Genomic DNA, 21,196 nt, shown 5'->3' on the forward strand with positions numbered 1-21,196 from the left:
GCCACAATTATTCGCAATTTGTTTGAAAAACATTCGGGAAAATTCGAGTGAATTTTCCCGAATGGCCAGTCAGATCCCCCGACATAAATCCTATCTACCATTTATGGGACGTAATTGGGAGGTCAGTTCGTGCACAAGATCCTGCACAGGCAACACTTCCACAATTATGGCAGGCTTTAGAGGCAGCGTGGCTCGATATTTCTGCAGGAGACTTCCAACGACTTGTTGAGTCCACGCCACGCCGACTTTCTGCACTACTGTTGACAAAAGGAGGTCCGCCTCGATACTAGGAGGTATGCCGTGACTTTTGTCACCTCAGTCTAGTGTCACAAAAGCGGTTACGCCTTCTGCACGCAAAGTGCAATTGGTCCAGGCACTGAACCCAGACGATCGTCCTCCGTGGTATGCATTCACGTGCTCCGTGTTTGCGTCCTATCTGAGTACCTGAAAAGCTCCTGTTTCTAATGAAGCAACCCTCCATATTTCTAGGCATGTGATTCGCCACAATATTACGGTTTGGTGCTTCGAAACCGATGAAACACAGGTGAACATATCTGTGATGACGCGAAGCTTAATGTTTGCTATGGCGTAATGTGCGATAGCGTGATAGGACCCTTAATGGAACCATTTATCTCGATACACTCGAACAGCTTCTAATATCAACGATCGAAGAATTTCAGTGCCCCACACTGGAATTTGAACGTACGGAATACGCTGAATGACTAATTTCCTGATAGGTGGACCGGTCGCGATGGTCCCATCACATGGACCTCCACTCTCCCACTGTCACGCCAGAAGAATTCTTTTGCCGGGCTACTACAAGGATCGTGTGCACACAATATTAGTCAATGACATCACTACCCCTCATGCAGAATTAATCTAACGTAAATGTAGAATCACGCTATTTAAGAGCTAGAGGCTCGAAGTATTGCGAAGCACTCAGCCTCGGATGGCGAGTGGTTATAGATCGGGATGGGTCTGCCAAGGATCCAAAGGCTTAATGCCTTTCTGAAGGGCTCTCCCCTGGACACCTTCGGTCTTGGCAGTCCGTAAATCTAACACTTTCCATCTATAATTTCCTACTGTCGTAATACATAAATTGTTCAAAAAATGGCTCTGAGCAATATGGGACGTAACATCTATGGTCATCAGTCCCCTAGAACTTAGAACTACTTAAACCTAACTAACCTAAGGACAGCACACAACACCCAGCCATCACGATGCAGAGAAAATCCCTGACCTTGCAGGGAATCGAACCCGGGAACCCGGGCGCGGGAAGCGAGAACGCTACCACACGACCACGAGCTGCAGACACATAAATTGTTAATTTAAAATATTTTTATTTCCTAATTAGTTTTAAGTTTACAAGTGTTTAAAGGTTGAAGACTGTTAAACTTCGTTAAAGAAAGACGACAGCAGATAAGCTTCATATCCTGTATATGTACAATTTAATTTTGTGTAAACATGATTTGTCTTAGTAACTATGTAGCAGGTCATTTGTAAACTCAAACAAAAAGAATAAAACAAAAGAAAAGAAAAGAAAGAAACACTCACCTTGAAGGAGTTATCCAATGGTGGGACGAAAATCGATAATGTGTCGTACATGTATGTACAGACAAACAAATATTTACATTTCCAGAAAAATTGGACAATTTTGTAAGTAGGCTATTTAGGTTTTCTTATTGGTAACGCCACGTAGCGCTCTGTATGAAAATCACTGGCTGTGTTGTGTGCAGTCTGTGGCTAGTTTGCATTGTTGTCTGCCATTGTAGTGTTGGGCAGCTGGATGTTAACAGCGCGTAGCGTTGCGCAGTTGGAGGTGAGCCGCCAGCAGTGGTGGATGTGGGGAAGTGAGATGGCGGATTTTTGAGAGCGGATGATCTGGACGTGTGTCCATCAGAAACAGTACATTTGTAAGAATGGATGTCATGAACTGCTATATATATTAGGACTTTTGAACACTATTAAGGTAAATACATTGTTTGTTCTCTATCAAAATCTTTCATTTGCGAACTGTGCCTCTCAGTAGTTAGTGCCTTCAGTAGTTTGAATCTCTTATTTAGCTGGCAGTAGTGGCGCTCGCTGTATTGCAGTAGTTCGAGTAACGAAGATTTTTGTGAGGTAAGTGATTTGTGAAACGTATAGGTTAATGTTAGTCAGGGCCATCCATTTGCAGGAATTTTTGAAAGTCAGATTGCGTTGCGCTAAAAATATTGTGTCAGTTTAAGCACAGTCATATATAATTGTTCAAAGGGGACGTTTAAAATCAAACCTGTTTTTATTTCGTTGTACTCACCACATTGTAACCCGTCTGAACGGATTATGAAAGAAATCAATAAGCTTTGCAGACTTTATTGTCACAGAAAGCATCAGTTCAAAAATGGTTCAAATGGTTCCGAGCACTATGGGACTTAACATCTGTGGTCATCAGTCCCCTAGAACTTAGACTACTTAAACTAACCTAAGGACATCACACACATCCATGCCCGAGGCAGGATTCGAACCTGCGACCGTAGCAGTCGCGCGGTTCCGGACTGAGCGCCTAGAACCGCTAGACCACCGCGGCCGGCAGAAAGCATCAGTATTGGGACAGATATTTAGACTTATTTCAAAACGTGCTGAATGAAATGTCTCATGACTCCACTGCTTTACCACCTATTCTTGTACTGAAGATTGAAGAACCACCGAACAGAATCAGAGAGCTTGTACCTTTCCCGAATACACGTAAACTTCGACACAAAGACATAATTGATTTGGCTATTAAAAATATAAAATCTGCAGCAGACAAAACTACACAGTAAAGCAAATGCAAAGAAATTATATATTGGTCAGAAAGTTCTCATTAAAGCTCATTCATTGTCACATAAGAAGAAACACTTGAGTCACAAATTCTTTCTAGTTTACAATGGACCTTACAGAATCCGACGTATACCACATGATAATTGCGTCGAGGTTGAAACTCTGCGTATTAGGAAGAGTAAAGGTTTACACCACATTTCACGTGTAAAACCGTTTATTGAAAGATAATCTGTTTTTTAACTTAGTCTTTGCCATAAAATTTTTCACTTCACGCTACTAGTACAATTTGTCACACTGAGAAACTGTTAACATGCAACAATGTTTTGGAGTTAACTATCCAGTCTAGAACCTAGGGAACATTTTTAAACAGAAATTACGAATGCATTGTTATAGTGAACAGACGACACAGGGTTGTTATTTGTACATTCTTGCTTGTTAGTTGCACGATTACGTAACGACTATCAGGCTTACATATTTAGAACATATACTGGTACTGCTAATGAGATTTTAATGCAACATTTTGGTTTACTTGAAAATAGATTCACTTTCTGTGAGATACCAGATGACACAGTGGTTAGTTTATGTGACAGCTACTAATGAGTGACAATTTACAATGTTGCTTTTGCGGTGTATCTGTATTACATCTGCACAGTTTTTCTGAATTCTTCTGGAAAGGAAAACATGTTTTAGTAGTAACTTTTGTGGTATAGCTACAATGAGACAGCCTTTTCCGTAGCACAACAATACATTACAGCACAGTACTTTCTCCATCACGGCAATAAGCGTAATAAGTAAGATATCTATACGCAAAGCATTTCAATTTTGTTTATCATGAGGTAAGTACATTGGCTTCTGCAGAACTTAGCTTTCGGAGGACAATAACTACGACACTTCCACAGAGATTATCTTACAACAAGACGCACATTTAGCGCTACAGGACACGTATTTGAGTGATTAATTTTGCACTTAAATCATTTATTTTTAAAGATATTTGAAGTACAATGATACAAAGGTTTTCCGTGATACATTTCATTCCATTGCTGTAATCTGTAACACCTGAGGGTATAATTACATTAATCCTCAGGGGGGTACACGCCTATTTTGTGTACCATGTGTTTGGCAGCACAAGGAGCCCTAGCTAATATAGTATTTGCTTATACATCTTTACACATCGGTACCATATTTCTATAACACAGAATTATACAGCTATCTGATCATCTAACTGAGAGAGACAAACAATCTTTTTACTACGTCAGTGACAGATATTTACGCAATTACACAGTTGGATAACTTCATACTTATGAAATTGTATTTTGTCTGTACTTTGTTAACTGTTCATATTTTTTCGTAACCATTGTGATACTATGAGAGCTTTGAATGATGTATTTGGTAAGGGATCACGATTGTTGAAGTACGTTTGAGGTAGATGACTTTATTGAAGGTCTTGAAACTATTGAAAGAAGTTGCGACGATTATGAGATGTGATTGATCTGTTATGATGTTATTATTACGATGACGATGTGTATTATGCTGTTGAGGTATGTTTACGAACAATAAACTGAGAATCGTACTTTAAGAGTTATGAAATGTGTGTAAATGCGTGAATGTATCACAATGCAGGCAAAAAATTTTTGCACACTGTTATATTCATAGGATTTTGTTTCTACACATTTGCAAAGCAAATTCTCGACCTGTGAAATTTTTTATATGAGACTATCACTGTAGTGCAAACTGGTGACGAAATATTTCGGTAAGAAAGTTAAGTGACCTTCACGTAATGCGTCGTGGGCACCCAGCTGCGCGACAGTCGCCTGGAAAAAAGTCATTAGTGTGTGCCTTTCAGAGGCACAGGTGGAGATAAAAGGAGGCCATTATCCTCGCTATTGACATTTCTTTGTAGAAAGCATCGCAAATATGACACGCTCAAACTTGAAAACATATGATTATACTGTGGAGCTCTTAATTTATGATATTTACTAAAATGCCTAATGAAATGTTGAGAAACATTTTACATCTATTGTCTTTCTAGTTGAGAGTTTGCTCATTTTGTTTAATATCTAGTTTCTAGCTCCACTGCAGCATTGGTTAAAATAAAATTTAATAGATGTACTAATACAGATATTTTATACCTACAGATCCAGTAAATAATAACTTTATAATCTACTTCAAAAAAAACGAAGGAGCACAAAAAGACATTTCCCTTCACAGGACTTGCATACATAATTTTCTTTTCAACTATTTGGTAATATTTTTTGTAGAATAAGTTGTGGTGCACCACTTTAATTACATAGGCATTAAGATGTGAATATACATTTCCCTTATCTGCATTGTTGTCTTTAGTGTACTATTTTCTGCTTGAGCTTTGCCATGTTTAGGTATAGGTTACAGCACTTGCTGCTGCTGTTTGCCATGCATAGTGCTACTGAATATCACTTTGTATTACTCTGTTAACCCAGTTTTACTACTGATTTATTTTTCTTGTTGCTGCACATTGGCTCATATTACTTGTAATGTTGCATTTGCTCTGCTAATTTAGATTTGCTGCTGCTTGCTTTGACAATTTCCATTTTTTTTCATTGCTGTTTGTATTAATTGTTTTGTGCTGCTGCATTGCCTCGTCCCTTAGTTTAGCATCTGAGCTCAGTAGATTTAAGTTAGCTTAAGAGGTGGTAGACTATATAAGAGAATGAGTTGTGATGAATTGGAAGAAATGCATTGAGAAGCTATAAGAAAATGGTTTGGCCAAAAAAATACTTTGAAAGAGGATGTGAACAAAAAAGTAGGGTTTAGGGACAACAGCTTTAGGTAGGATTTTCTTGGAAATAAATGATGAGGTAAGATAGTGGAAAATAAATAATGAGGTAAGAAAAATATGCTTGGATTGGATTTTTTTGGTAGAAACAAATGTTGAAATAAGAGGAAAGATCTATGGAATGAAGTTTTGGGTTGGACTGCAGTACCAAATGTGACACTGAAAACAAACCCTGTCCTTTCCTTTTATATCATTCCACGATGTGTTTGTGTACCATTGTGTATTTGTGTTCTTCCTGTCTTTATGTGTTTATCTGATAAGACTTATGTTGTAGAATTTTTCTAATACTCAGTTACATTCACTATGATGAGGAATACTGTTATCCTCAAATATAATTTGCATTAATTTTCTTTGTAAACATGTTTATAGACATTATTAATTCTGTTCTGTTTCAATGCACATGTGTGAAATTAATGTTTCAAAAACTATTCTCATTATTTTATTTATATAGTTATGTCATAATTCCTGTAACACTGATGTATATGTTATTTCGATTCTTTTGTAAATCCTGTATTACTACAAATGTTATCTGTATTATTATGTTTTCATGATGTTTTCTGTATCTCTGTAATTGTATTCTCATGTTATAAAATTGTAATGGACACCAGTTCATCAAATTAAGTAACTTGTAAGCATACATTTCACTGCACACATTTCTGTTGGTCATAGTATATGCACAATATGTGAAAAAAAGAGGACTGTTAGTGCTTGCACGTGTGTTGATAATTCAGCAAGGGACTGGTTAACAGCATGCTGGTTCTAAGGACAATTCCAAAAACTTTGTGAGTGCACAAGTGGTGGTTTATGGACTTGCTATATTCTCCGCAAGACTCTTCGATGGTGATTGTGCACCTGCACAGTCGCAACAGATGGCTGCTGGCCGTCTCTACAAGGACTACAGTGGGTCTGCACCTTTGGTGACCCACCAATACCATTATTTCTACAAGGACTACAGTGGGTCTACACCTTTGATGACTCACCAATACCATTATTTCTACAAGGACTGCACTGGGTCTGCACCTCTGGTGGCCCACCAATACCGTAATCTCTATCAGAACTACGGTTGGTCTGCTCTGTGATGAGCTACCTACCAATATTCATCAAAACTTCGACTCTGGGTTTCCTCTGTTGTGGTCCATTACCTGTCTGCATGTCAAGAGACAGCACTGTCTTTCTGTTGGAAGGACAACACTACTTCTTCAAGACTGCATTGAAATCCACTACTTCCGTGTGCATTGTCTTTTACTGCTCAGACTTTGAGAAAAAAGAAACTGCAATTTTACTGTGATGAATGGTCAGGACTGTCTTTATGGACTATGAGAAACTTTTAGCTTTTGACCAACATTGTATCAATAAGTGTGTGCATGTGATTTCTTTGTTATTGTAATTGTGAAAAAATTTTTAACAAATATGTATTGGCCAGTGCCCAATCAATTTGTAAAATTTTTTGTGGGGAGCATGGGGGCTATGTAAGTAGGCTGTTTAGGTTTTCTTATTGGTAACGCCACGTAGCGCTCTGTATGAAAATCACTGGCTGTGCTGTGTGCAGTCTGTGGCTAGTTTGCATTGTTGTCTGCCATTGTAGTGTTGGGCAGCTGGATGTTAACAGCGTGTAGCGTTGCACAGTTGGAGGTGAGCCGCCAGCAGTGGTGGATGTGGAGAAGCGAGACGGCGGATTTTTGAGAGCGGATGATCTGGACGTGTGTCCATCAGAAACAGTACATTTGAAAGAATGGATGTCATGAACTGCTATATATATTAGGACTTTTGAACACTATTAAGGTAAATACATGGTTTGTTCTCTATCAAACTCTTTCATTTGCTAACTGTGCCTATCAGTAGTTAGTGCCTTCAGTAGTTTGAATCTTTTATTTAGCTGGTAGTAGTGGCGCTCGCTCAGTAGTTCGAGTAACGAAGATTTTTGTGAGGTAAGTAATTTGTGAAACGTATAGGTTAATGTTAGTCAGGGCCATTCTTTTGTAGGGATTTTTGAAAGTCAGATTGCGTTGCGCTGAAAATATTGTGTGTCAGTTTAAGCACAGTCATGTATAATTGTTCAAAGGGGACGTTTCAATTTACACAGGAGAAAGAGCTTCACAAATTAAGCAAGTCAATAACGGATTGGATTGGATTGTTTGGGGGAAGAGACCAAACAGTGAGGTCATCGGTCTCATTGGATTAGGGAAGGACGCGGAAGGAAGTCGGCCGTGCCCTTTCAAAGGAACCATCCCGGCATTTGCCTGGAGCGATTTAAGGAAATCACAGAAAACCTAAATGAGGATGGCTGGACGCGGGATTGAGCCGTCGTCCTCCCGAATGCGAATCCAGTGTGCTAACCACTGCGCCACCTCGCTCGGTAGTCAATAACGCTCTTCAGGATGAGATTTTCACTCTGCAGCGGAGTGTGCGCTGATATGAAACTTCCTAGCAGATTATAACTGTGTTTCCGACCGAGACTCGAACTCGGGACCTTTGCCTTTGGCGGGCAAGTGCTCTACTATCTGAGCTACCGAAGGACGACTCACGCCCGGTACTCACCGCCTTGTAGGGGCAGACATTATTGGGCTGAAATGTAAGCTCAGTTTGGTTTTCCAAGAAGGAAACAAAATAGAGAGTATAATATCGTCGACTTACCACTGCGCAGTATGGGAGCCGCAGATGACAACCAAAAGGTTGCTGCTGTGAAAAGATCACTCCTGGCTGTCGGGCCGTATGGACGACGACAGTCACTCTGGTGTCGCACTGCTGTCTGGGGCGTTCTCAGGCACCTCTTCGCTGGTCATCGGAGCTCATTTCGAAACAGGACTCATCACTGAGAACAGTTCTACTTCAGTCAATAGCGCTCCAGGTCTAAGACAGTGGTGGGATACAAAACCTCGCTGTCGCCTGCCGTAGGCCCGGACAGTCAGGAGTGATGGTGTGAGGAGCAATTACTTTTCATAGCAAAACCGTTTTGGTTGTCATCAGCGGCAACCTTACAGCACAACGGTACGTCGACGATTTCTACACCCCATTTTGTTCCCTGGGCTTACATTTCAGCAAGATAACGCCCGACAGCACACAGCGAGCATTTCTACTGCTTGCCAAGCCCAGACTCATCCAAGAAGGTAGCCAGATCTCTCCCCAGTTGAGAACGTTTGGACCATTATGGGCAGGGTCCTCCAACCAGCTCGGGATTTTGACGATCTTACGTGCCAATTGGACGGAATTTGTCCCCGGGAGGATACCCAGCAGCTTTATCAATGGCAAACTGAATAACTGCTTGCATAAGGGCCAAAGGCGGACCATCGCTTAATTGACTTGTTTACTTTAAATGCGAACATTTTAGGTCAGGCTTTACCGTGACTGTTATTGTCATTAAATGAAACAAGTTTACTGTTACCAGTCACTATTTATTTATTTCCACGACGCGTTTCAAAGGTTTAAACCTCCATCATCAGGTGTGTTACGACTGTGAAAGGAAACTGTGACCACTGGAGACAGTGCCACAAGTACCTCAAAAAAATAGTGACTTGTTTAACTCGTAAAGCTCTTTCTCTTGAATAAATTATCCGTTTTTCTGGAATTGCAGTAATTTGCTTGTCTGTACAAGTACATCACATCTACCGATGCTGCAGTTCTGACCCCTACAACGGCAGAACTCGGATATCGCCTTGATGTTTTACGAGCGACGAGTGGGCCACAGTTTGAAATTCCGCCATGAACGAAAAAAATCTTTGGGAATTGCTAAGCGTTTTACAACAAATAACGATGTTTTGAAATGACAGTGTGACTTTATAGAGATGCTAGGTGGGGAGGAGGTGGGGGGAGGGGCTCATAGAAGAAATTTGTCCCGGACGACACTTTCCCGGCGACGCCGTTCCGAGGATCGCATTCGTGAGGGTATTTCGATTTTTCGTGGTTTCCCCAGATAACTGAACGGGAACGCCGGAATGGGTTCTTCCAAAATGACCCTAGCCGTTTCCTTCTTCATCCTTCCCCGATTCTACACAGATCTCCTTCTTTGGTTGGTTAGTTGGTTGATTTGGAGGGGGGCGGGGACGGGGGGGGGGGGGGGGGGGGAGGGGACCAAACAGCGAGGTCATCGGTCCCATCGGGTTAGGAAAGGATGGGAAACGAAGTCGGCCGTGCCTTTTCAAAGGAACCATCCCGGCATTTTCCTGGTGTGATTTAGGTAAATCACGGAAAACCTAAATCAGGATGGCCGGACGCGGGTTTGAACCGTCGTCCTCCCGAATGCAAGTCTAGTGTGCTAACTACTGCGCCACCTCGCTCGGTAGATTTTCTTCTTCGATGACCTCAATGTCGACTGGTCGTTAAGCTCAGATGTTGTTTCTTACAAGGGAACCCCCCCCCCCCCCCCCCATCGCACCACCCTCAGATTTAGTTATAAGTTGGCACAGTGGATAGGCCTTGAAAATCTGAACACAGATCAATTGAGAAAACAGGAAGAAGTTGTGTGGAACTATGAAAAAAATAAGCAAAATATACAAACTGAGTAGTCCATGCGCAAGATATGCAACATCAAGGATAATGTGAGCTCAGGAGTGCCGTGGTCCCGTGGTTAGCGTGAGCAGCTACGGAACGAAAGGTCCTCGGTTCGAGTCTTCCCTCGATTGAAAAGTTTATTTTCACAAATTTATGATCTGTCCGTTCGTTCATTGACGTCTCTGTTTACTGTAATAAGTTTAGTGTCTGTGTTTTGCGACCGACCGCAAGACCGTGCGATTAGTAGACGAAAGGACGTGCCTCTCCGATGGGAACCGAAAACATTTGATCGCAAGGTCATAGGTCAACCGATTCCTCCACAGGAAAACACGTCTGATATATTCTATACGACACTGGTGACGACATGTGCGTCACATGACAGGAATATGTTGTCGACCTACCTAACTTGTACGGTTTCTTGTGGATGTGATAATCACTCCGAGAAAAGTGATGAAAACATAAGAGTTTGTCACATAAACTGCAACAAATGAATGCAACAGTTTCTCAGTAGCACAGTTTTCCCTGCGCTCTGTCAAAACATGTTTTTAAAATTTTCAAATTTTTCCGTGTGTAGACCGTTAAATCCTGCATATGTCCAAGCAAATCTGAACATGTCCTGGAATTTTGGAGAGCGAAGTTGGTTATGTGTGAGTGCCTGAACTTTGATAATTGTCTGAAAATAAAAAATTAAAATTTTCATTCGAGGGAAGACTTGAACCGAGGACCTTTCGTTCCGCAGCTGCTCACGCCAACCACGGGACCACGGCGCCCCTGAGTTCACATTATGCTAGATGTTGTATATGTTGCACATGGACTACTCAGTTTGTATATTTTGATTATTTTTTTCATAGTTCCACACAACTTCTTCCTGTGTTCTCGATTGATCTGTGTTCAGTTTTTCAAGGCTTATCCACTGTGCCAACTTATAACTAAATCTGAGGGGGGTGCGATGGGGAGGTTCCCTTGTTAGGACCTCGCGTCCGTAGGACATTAATCTGTAAGCTTTCGCCGTGATTCTCCTTGCAGAAATTCGCGGTCGATTCATTGCTCTATCCTTGTCCGTTCCCCAGCCGTGCTTGTCCCTGATAGTGCAGGTGCCGGCGAGCCATCGCTCTCAGGTTTCGCCAGCTTCCTCAGAAAGACGGACGGCGCCCCGGTTGACACACGCACGCGATGAATCACTCGCTCCTACTTGACGTCAGAGGCCACTGAATCAGCAGGCGACGCGAAGTGCTGTGTTGTTGATCCACACGCGCGCCTCTTTTTGCGCGGCGTCACGTAGTGTCAGTGCCGTTGCGGCTGTAGTCAGCTGTTTGGATGTCACACAACGCATATAACTCACAGAAATGCTAGAGAGCAGAAGAATCACTGTTTGACGCTAGGACACACATTTTAGCCACCTCAACACTTTCCAGTTCACTTTGCAGCGCTACGTGCAGCTGTTCTGAGAACATCCTCGTGTGTTCTTGTGGTGGTATCGCTGCTCATACATTCCATTCATAGAAGGGAAATATCGAAAGAGGATTATGTGAATAAGAAGGGCTTATTTTAATAGTGGTGCAAGTCCATTACCTCCACTTTTCTGTCTATAATATTTCTGAAATAATGATCCAAACAAACAGAAAGAAAGGTTCATCTCTAGCAAAAAGCCATATGCTTGAATATTTCTGGTATCTCAACTGCAGATTTTTCAGCGTTCATTTAACTTTAGGACTCTGTATCCCAAAACGAACAAAAATGGACTTGTACCACTATTGAAATTAACCCTTCACATGTACCTGTTTGTTTTGCTTCCGTATGGTCAATTTATGAAATGTAACGTGATGTATATTCAAAAGTTCCATTCAGAGTATTTTAATATGAGAACAAATTAACCTCACGTGTTCAGGTAAGTGCCAACTACGTGTAGAAATGAGAAACAAATCTGACTGCGAGAATGTAAACGAAATATGCCCTGTCCCAACCAACATTCAAAATGAACAAAAATGGACTTGTACCACGACTGAAATTAGCCCTTCATGTGCACCTGTTTGTTTTGCTTCCGTTGTGAGCGTGTGGGTACTATTCTGTCATTCTGCGCAACGGATTAATCTGAGATGTACCCTTTACCCTGTGGCTTCTGCAAGATGCAATTTCCACCCCCACACTACTACAGAAGTAGCAATAAGAAAAGATTTCATTACAAATTAAAATTAAGTAAGGTCAACACTGGAGACAGAAAAATGTACCTCAGCACGAAAATTTAATCTAACACAGAAGTCCTCATACTGATGATTAAATTTTTTTCTACGAACTTGCAGCATGCTGAAGATGAAAAATAGGTCCGTAACTTGTTATACAATTGAAACAAATGGTTGTGGCTCCATCATAAGTTGCGGTGAGAGGGTTTTTTTTTTTTTTTTTTTTTCGTACTCCTTGCTGGTGACTAGTTTCTGACACCTGTGTCCATTTTCAAACCATCAATACCGTAAGTGTGCCAATACAGCTGACAGGTGCCGTATTTACTGTTGGTGAGTCGGTCATAGTGCCGCTTTGATAATCACTGCAGGGGCAGTTTTTGTACAAAGGCTATCGCCTGTATTGTCACACGTACAATACGGACGGATTGAAAATGGACACAGGTGTCCGAAACTAGTGAACATCAAGAAATAAAAGAAAGATACTTCTCAAGAAAACTTATGACGGAGCTACAAATATTTCTTTTCGTCTTTTCAGATCCATTAACATTGACTGTGACAAAACTTTATAATAATAGCAAGAAATTTCTGATTTGGATGTTTCTGTTCAACCAAGAATATCTAATTAAATGTTGCCGCAATGAAGTAAAAATATGTTCATACCTTAGCTTAAATCCCACTGTTCTCAAAATAGTATCTGTCTTAGTAAATCCATCTCAATCAGTGCGGAATGATAATATTCCTTTTTGTAATAATAATATCTTCCATCGGATCAATTAAATAATTCCCAAGATCACCATGTCCTGCGTCCTTCCTGTAGAAGCTCACTATCGCGACACCCTGCTACAGTTTTCTGTCTCCTCGCGATCAACACTGAACACCTGCGCACCTTGGTAGAGGAGAGGTGACCCAACTAGTCTCCGACTTGTTCCTGACGATACAAATATTACATGTGCGTCCTAAAACATCCAAAAACAAGAAAATTTTCTGTAAAATTACTTACACACCTAGATCGTCTGTTAATGTGTGTTTACATTTTATCTATGTTCATCCCTTTCCGTCTACCCTCACGGACAAAAGTTTATCGGAGCAAGATCCGGCATTATTAGACGCCAACAGAAGTGACAGTTGCGGTTGACTCGTCGAGCACGTAATCTCAGATTTGGATGCAGAACGAATCCCTCACTGTGGAGCAGACTGTGCACTGCTTTGAAACTTCTTAGTAGATTAGAACGGCCCGAAGTCTGGAAAGTCGGAGGTAGGTAATATCATAAATGCAACTGGGGGGCAGGTCCTAGACTGTATCTGGGTAGGTCAGCCTGTAGGACTGTTGCCGGCTAAAGGCAATCAAGGAGCGGGGTTCGAGTCCCGGTCCTCTAGGACTAATACGCTTCCTAGGCACATACTATCCCATGACAGTCTAGTTTTCTAAGTTTCAACACACACCTGTAAGTAAGGAATCTACCCAGATTAATCCTTGCGGATTAAAACTCTTTGTCAGACAAAGACTTTAAGCATTTAGTGGCAAATACCATACAGACTGTCCGCCTGGTTGGCTGAGTGGTAACTTATTTGCCTACCAAGCAGCAGGCCCGTGTTCAGTTCCCGGACGGGTTGGAAATTTTCTCCGCTCGTGGACTGCGTGTTGTGTTGTTGTCATCATCATCATCTCATCATCAAGTCGCCCACTGTGGCGTCACCCGAAAGGAGCGTTGCAACCCGGCGGCCGAACTTCCCCGGATGGGGCCTCCCGGCCATCGATGCGCACGATCATTTCACTTTCATCCTACAGACTGACATATACTGGAAGCTTTCTATAAAAATTTATCTACACTCATGCTCATAAATTAAAGATAACTGCAGAATGTGGAGCCACACAACGTGGCACTACACAAAACTGACGCTAATAGCATAGACACGTAGGGAACACAAACGACACAGATCTGTAAGTCCACGGTATTGGTGATAAGTTGAGAAAACCGTCCCGAAACACATGTGCTACAAAACGCCACTGTTTCCTGCGCATGTACCCCGACATCAGTATGGGATATGATCACCATGCACACGTACACAGGCCGCACAAAGGGTTGGCATACTCTGGATCAGGTGGTCGAGCAGCTGCTGGGTTACAGCCTCCCATTCTTGCACCAGTGCCCGTCGGAGCTCCTGAAGTGTCGTCGGAGTTTGAAGATGTGCAGCGATACGTCGGCCGAGAGCATTCCAGGCGTGTTCGATTGGGTTTAGGTCTGGAGAACAGGCAGACCACTCCAATCGCCTGATATCTTCTGTTTCAAGATACTCCACCACGATGGCAGCTCGGTGGGGCCGTGCGTTATCATCCATCAAGAGGAAGGTGGGACCCACTGCACCCCTGAGAAGGCGGACATACTGGTGCAAAACGACGTCCCGATACACCTGACCTGTTACAATTCCTCTGTCAAAGACATGCAGGGGTTTACGTGCACTAATCATAATTCCACCCCACACCATCAAACCACGACTTCCATACAGGTCCCTTTCAAGGACATTATGGGATTGGTATCTGGTTCCTGGTTCACGCCAGATGAAAACCCACCGAGAATCACTGTTCAGACTATACCTGGACTCGCCCGTGAACATAACCTGGGACCACTGTTGCAATGACCATGTACTGTGTTCTTGACACTAGGCTTTACGGGCTCTCCTATGACCCGGGGTCAGTGGAATGCACCTTGCAGGTCTCCGTGCGAAGAAAAACCATGTCTGTTCAGTCGTCTGTAGACTCTGTGTCTGAAGATAACTGTTCCAGTGGCTGCGGTAAGGTCCCGAGCAAGGTTACCTGCAGTAATCTGTCACCGTCTGCGGGCACTGATGGTGAGATACTAGTCTTCTTGTGGTGTTGTACACTGTGGACGTCCCGTACTGTAGCGCCTGGACACGCTTCCTGTCTGCTGGAATCGTTGCCATAATCTTGAGGTCACACTTTGTGGCACACGGATGGCCCATGCTACGACCTGCTGCGTTTGACCAGCCTCTAGTCGCCATAGTACTCTATCCCTCATAACGTCATCAATATGCGTTCTTTGAGCCATTTTCAACACATAGTCACCATTAGCACGTCTGTAAACGTCTGCACACTTACTCGCTGCACCAACACACCTCTGCGTATGTGGACTGCTGCCAGCGCCACCGCGCGACGACCGCAGGTCAAATGCACCGCATGGTCATACCCCGAGGTGATTTAAACTCGCAAACCGCCCACCAGAGCGTTGTTTCACCATGTATCAGTATTATCCTTAATTTATGAGCATGAATATATGTAAATGAAAATACTGAATATAACTTTCTCCTCGTGTAAAGTGCGCTTTAGATACCGTATTGAATTGCTCAGCAATACTGACTGTTTCTTGACGCATGTGAACTGTGTCGCGAAACAAAACTTCAAACTTATTGAAATACTGAATTTGAAATAATGAGAACTCTCAATAAGTATATAAGTGAAACTCAATACTGAAATACATTACGAAAATTGAGCAGCATGAAGGGCAATTTCTGACTTGAAATGTCGACAGAAATAAAATACCGCTCCACTGAGAAGAAAAATAACTGTCTGAGATTACCTACACTGTTCACTGTAAATTAATCTGCTTGCTTTGCGCAAGACCTGGCAATTCTGACTACGAACTGTTTCCTCATACGAATGCGAAGTGAGATCTGCCCTGAAATAAAAGCGACTTACCTCATGCTCAACGTGATGTTTTGTGTCTGATGTACTGACGTCCCCGAAAGCAAATACGAATCAGCAGATGCAGCACTTAAAGAAAAAAATAAACTACTCACAGAAAAATTCGATTTCTCCTTGTCAGAAACAATCTGTGGCTTCGTATAACGTAAGGTGCAATGCAAACACGACGAAATATACAAAACTTTACTAAGAAAGATGGAGGAGGGTTTCACTTTAAATAGTGTCATTCTTGGCAAATTAACTCTAGTTACTGTCAAAAAGATTGTACAACATAAAAATACTGTAACAATTACGAAATTCTCTCATTACAAAAATTACAGATATTCCAACCAATTGTGTTGTTTCTGACACAATGAAAACAAAGAGGTGAAATTAACACTAATGGGTCGGACTCAGTGGCCGAGCGGTTCTAGGCGCTGCAGTCTGGAACTGTGCGACCGCTACGGTCGCAGGTTCGAATCCTGCCTCGGGCATGGATGTGTGTGATGTCCTTAGGCTGGTTAGGTTTAAGTAGTTCTAAGTTCTAGGGGACTGATGACCTCAGATGTTAAGTCCCACAGTGCTCAGAGCCATTTGAACCATTTTTTTTTACACTAATGGTGAATGTTATTAGTTATGAGGGACAAAGATTTCCTTCAATTAATAGTTCTGAGAAATAAGCATTTCATTCTTGCACATGCATTGCTTACGATGAAAAATTCCTCCAAAAATAGAATCAAAAATATGTCTACAACTACCGTCCCATGTCCAATTTTTGTATTGGTCTCTTGTTCGGTTTTAGGAAAACAAGCGAAGAGCTCTTTTGGCGACACTGTCTCTGGAGGGCCCCTTGAATTTGTGCGCGCTACGACCTGACGTTAATGCTAATCAACTCGAAACCGGTGCAACGTATAGATTTTTTTCCTTAACAGTTATTTCTCAGCACAACATATCCTGCAACACCCTTACAAGGTTTTGAGACTTTTTCTGGCCACCGTGTGTACTATAAAGTAATTAGATTCTTTTGTACTCATTTTTAATTTCTATGTGGATTGAGGGCGTTCACTGTACTTCTGTACAACCTTTAAAAAAGTGGTTTTCTAACAGAGTAGGTTATTAATAAATATGGTGTAAATGTGTTTATTTCTCTTCAAATCTTCCTTGTACCATTCCCAACCGTCGACTCCCATTCTTCCTGAATCACGTCGTGAGACAAGTCCACCCCTCGCACAGGCTTTCAGTGTACTCTTTCCATCTGTCCGCTCTCTCATCTGCGCTTAACAGAGGAATTCTCATTTCGTTGTTGTTGTGGTCTTCAGCCCGAACACTGGCTTGATGCAGCTCTCCATACTACTTTGTTAAGTTCTTCCCGCAATATCACATCTCCTATCTCCCAGTGCAGTTACGCCCGTGCTGACCCTCACGTATGCTAAGCTAAAGAGACGGCCGCGTCGTTTGGGGCGCCCTGGTTTCTCCAGCGGTGGGCGACAGATTGAGCGAGACGAGTGTGACGCAGGGAGCCTGCCGCCTCACTCTCTGCGCTTAATGCCCGCCGGAAATCCAATCAGGGGCGACGACGCGGCGCGACACGTCACCAGGCGGGCGGAACACTCACTGCTCGCTGCTGCCCGCTGCTGGATGTGGAAACCAAAACCCCGTCCGTCGATGCGCTGCGGGGACACTGAGTGGCGGAGCGAGGAGGCCCAGCCTAACCTCGTGGCGGACTGCCATCGGATATCTCGTCTCGACTGACAACTTGTGACGAGTGCAGCGTGCCTAGCTTTTCTTGTACTGAGTCTCATCTTTGTTAACGCATCGGCGCTAAAATCCCGTGCGTTGTGTGCTGTGCAGCTTGGAACCTGAACAGTGAAAGTGAAGTTACGATGGGCTGTCCTTTTTACCAAAAAATAAAACTGTAGTAACCCCTTTTTCATAGGCCACAAGAAGTATACTTACCACCAGGGCTCCAACACTACCGTAAGCTACCATAGAGTATCGTAAGCAAGCATATAATATTCCTGGCAGCCTTGGTAAATCAAGGTCATACCCGCATTACCTGTAGGTTAGGTGTGTTGCATAACTATTGGGCGTTACCTCATATGATCGCTTTGTTTACATATGCGATTAGTGTCTTCGTAGAGTCTCCTAGAAACCGGAAGTGGCGAACAGTCTAGGAACTCAGTGAGAATATACAGGGTGGCCCATTGATCGTGACCGGGCCAAATATCTCACGAAATAAGCGTCAAACGAAAAAACTACAAAGAACGAAACTTGTCTAGCTTGAAGGGGGAAACCAGATGGCGCTATGGTTGGCCCGCTAGATGGCGCTGCCATAGGTCAAACGGATATCAACTGCGTTTTTTAAAATAGGAACTCCCATTTTTTATTACATATTCGTGTAGTACGTAAAGAAATATGAATGTTTTAGTTGGGCCACTTTTTTCGCTTTGTGATAAGATGGCACTGTAATAGACACAGACGTGTGGCTCACAATTTTAGACGAACAGTTGGTAACAGGTAGGTTTTTTAAATTAAAATACAGAATACTACGGTATATTGATAAATTTCACTTATGGGCCGTCTGACAGCAACTGAATAAAACACAATTTTAGTGCCATACGCGTTTCGCCTTTATTTTCTGCAAGGTATCATCAGTGGCAGGTTGCGTGGAGAGTTTCTTACATATTACGCTCCTGTTGCATTTTTGGTGTTGTTCTTCTTCCTATGAGCGCCAATTTGCTGTTTTTCCACATTCCACAGAACTATGCACTGAACGCTTGTTTTTATGCAATGCATAAATGTGGAAAAACAGCAAATTGGCGCTCATAGGAAGAAGAACAACACCAAAAATGCAACAGGAGCGTAATATGTAAGAAACTCTCTACGCAACCTGCCACTGATGATGCCTTGCAGAAAATAAAGGCGAAACGCGTATGGCACTAAAATTGTGTTTTATTCAGTTGCTGTCAGACGGTCCATAAGTGAAATTTATCAATATACCGCAGTATTACGCGCAACTGAGGAGGACAGGACCACAAAAGTTGAAGATGTAAAATACAGAATGTAGGTACGTTTGAACATTTTATTTCGGTTGTTCCAATGTGATACATGTACCTTTGTGAACATACCATTTCTGAGAACGCATGCTGTTACAGCGTGATTACCTGTAAACACCACATTAATGCAATAAATTCTCGCCGGCCGGAGTGGCCGTGCGGTTCTGGGCGCTACAGTCTGGAGCCGAGCGACCGCTACGGTCGCAGGTTCGAATCCTGCCTCGGGCATGGATGTGTGTGATGTCCTTAGGTTAGTTAGGTTTAATTAGTTCTAAGTTCTAGGCGACTGATGACCTCAGAAGTTAAGTCGCATAGTGCTCAGAGCCATTTGAACCATTCGAGCCAATAAATGCTCAAAATAATGTCCGGTAACCTCAATGCATTTGGTAATACGTGTAACGACATTCCTCTCAACAGCGAGTACTTCGCCTTCCGTAATGTTCGCACATGCATTGATACTGCGCTCACGCATGTCGTTAAGGCGTTGTCGGTGGATCAGGACACCAAATATCCTTCAACTTTCCCCACAGAAAGAGATGCGGGGACGTCAGATCCGGTGAACGTGCGGGCCATGGTATGGTACTTCCACGACCAGTCCACCTGTCATGAAATATGCTATTCAATACCGCTTCAACCACACGCGAGCTATGTACCGGACATCCATCATGTTGGAAGTACATCGCCATTCTGTCATGCAGTGAAACATCTTGTAGTAACATCGGTAGAACATTACGTAGGAAATCAGCGTACATTGCACTATTTAGATTGCCATCGATAAAATGGGGGCCAATTATCCTTCCTCCCATAATGCCGCACCATGCATTAATCCGCCAAGATCGCTGATGTTCCACGTGTCGCAGCCATCGTGGATTTACCGCTGCCCAGTAGTGCATATTACGCCGGTTTACGTTACCGCTGTTGGTGAATGACGCTTCGTCGCTAAATAGAACGCGTGCAAAAAATCTGTTATCGTCCCGTAATTTCTCTTGTGCCCAGTGCAGAACTGTTCAGAGTCGTCGCCATGCAATTCCTGGCGCATAGACATACGGTAAGTGTGCAATCGATGTTGAGTAGCATTCTCAACACCCACGTTTTTGAGATTCCAGATTCTCGCCCAATTTGTCTGCTACTGATGTGCGGATTAGCCGCGACAGCAGCTAAAACAGCTATTTGGGCATCATCATTTGTTGCAGGTCGTGGTTGATGTTTCACATGTGGCTGAACACTTCCTGTTCCTTAGATAACGTAACTATCCGGCAAACGGTCCGGACACTTGGATGATGTCGTCCAGGATACCGAGCAGCATACATAGCACACGCCCGTTGGGCATTTTGATCACAATAGCCATACATCAACACGATATCGACCTTTTCTCAATTGGTAAACGGTCCATTTTAACACGGGTAATGAATCATGAAGCAAATGCCGTCCGCACTGGCGGAATGTTAAGTGATACGACGTACTTATACGTTTGTGGCTATTACAGCGCCATCTATCACAAAGCGAAAAAAGTGGTCCAATTAAACCATTCATATTTCTTTACGTACTACACGAATATGTAGTAAAAATGGGGGTTTCTATTTTAAAAAACGCAGTTGATATCCGTTTGACCTATGGTAGCGCCACCTAGCGGGCCAACCATAGCGCCATCTGGTTTCCCCCTTCAAGCTAGACGAGTTTCGTTCTTTGTAGTTTTTTCGTTTGATGCTTATTTCGTGAGATATTTGACCCGGTCAATGGACGACCCTGTATAAAGGGCCGCATAACATAGCGAACATTTTTGTTCTGTATAGTTATCCTTCTGTCTGTTACTTAAAAATAAACAATATTTAAAGTGAAATTTTAATTATCAATGTTTAATTCAGGTTTTATTAGAAAATTGTTGATATGTAACATGAGACAGAGGAAATTGTAGTAATTATTTTTTTAAAAAGCAATACACATTTATCATATGGCCCTAAAAAATGTAAGTTCATCAAAAAAATGTGAAATTAAAAAAAATGCGCAAAACAGAAATATATCATACATCGCCTTAGTACCTTGATGAGCTTATATAAATCACGGTTCTGTAACTTTCGCATTTATCAATAGTTACAAGTGACTCTTGCCTTTGATCGTGATGAAGAACGTTCTATCAAGACAAAATAACAAAAATAATTAT

This window comes from Schistocerca americana, chromosome 6, assembly GCF_021461395.2.
Source record: "Schistocerca americana isolate TAMUIC-IGC-003095 chromosome 6, iqSchAmer2.1, whole genome shotgun sequence".
NCBI classification, from domain to species: Eukaryota; Metazoa; Arthropoda; class Insecta; order Orthoptera; family Acrididae; genus Schistocerca; species Schistocerca americana.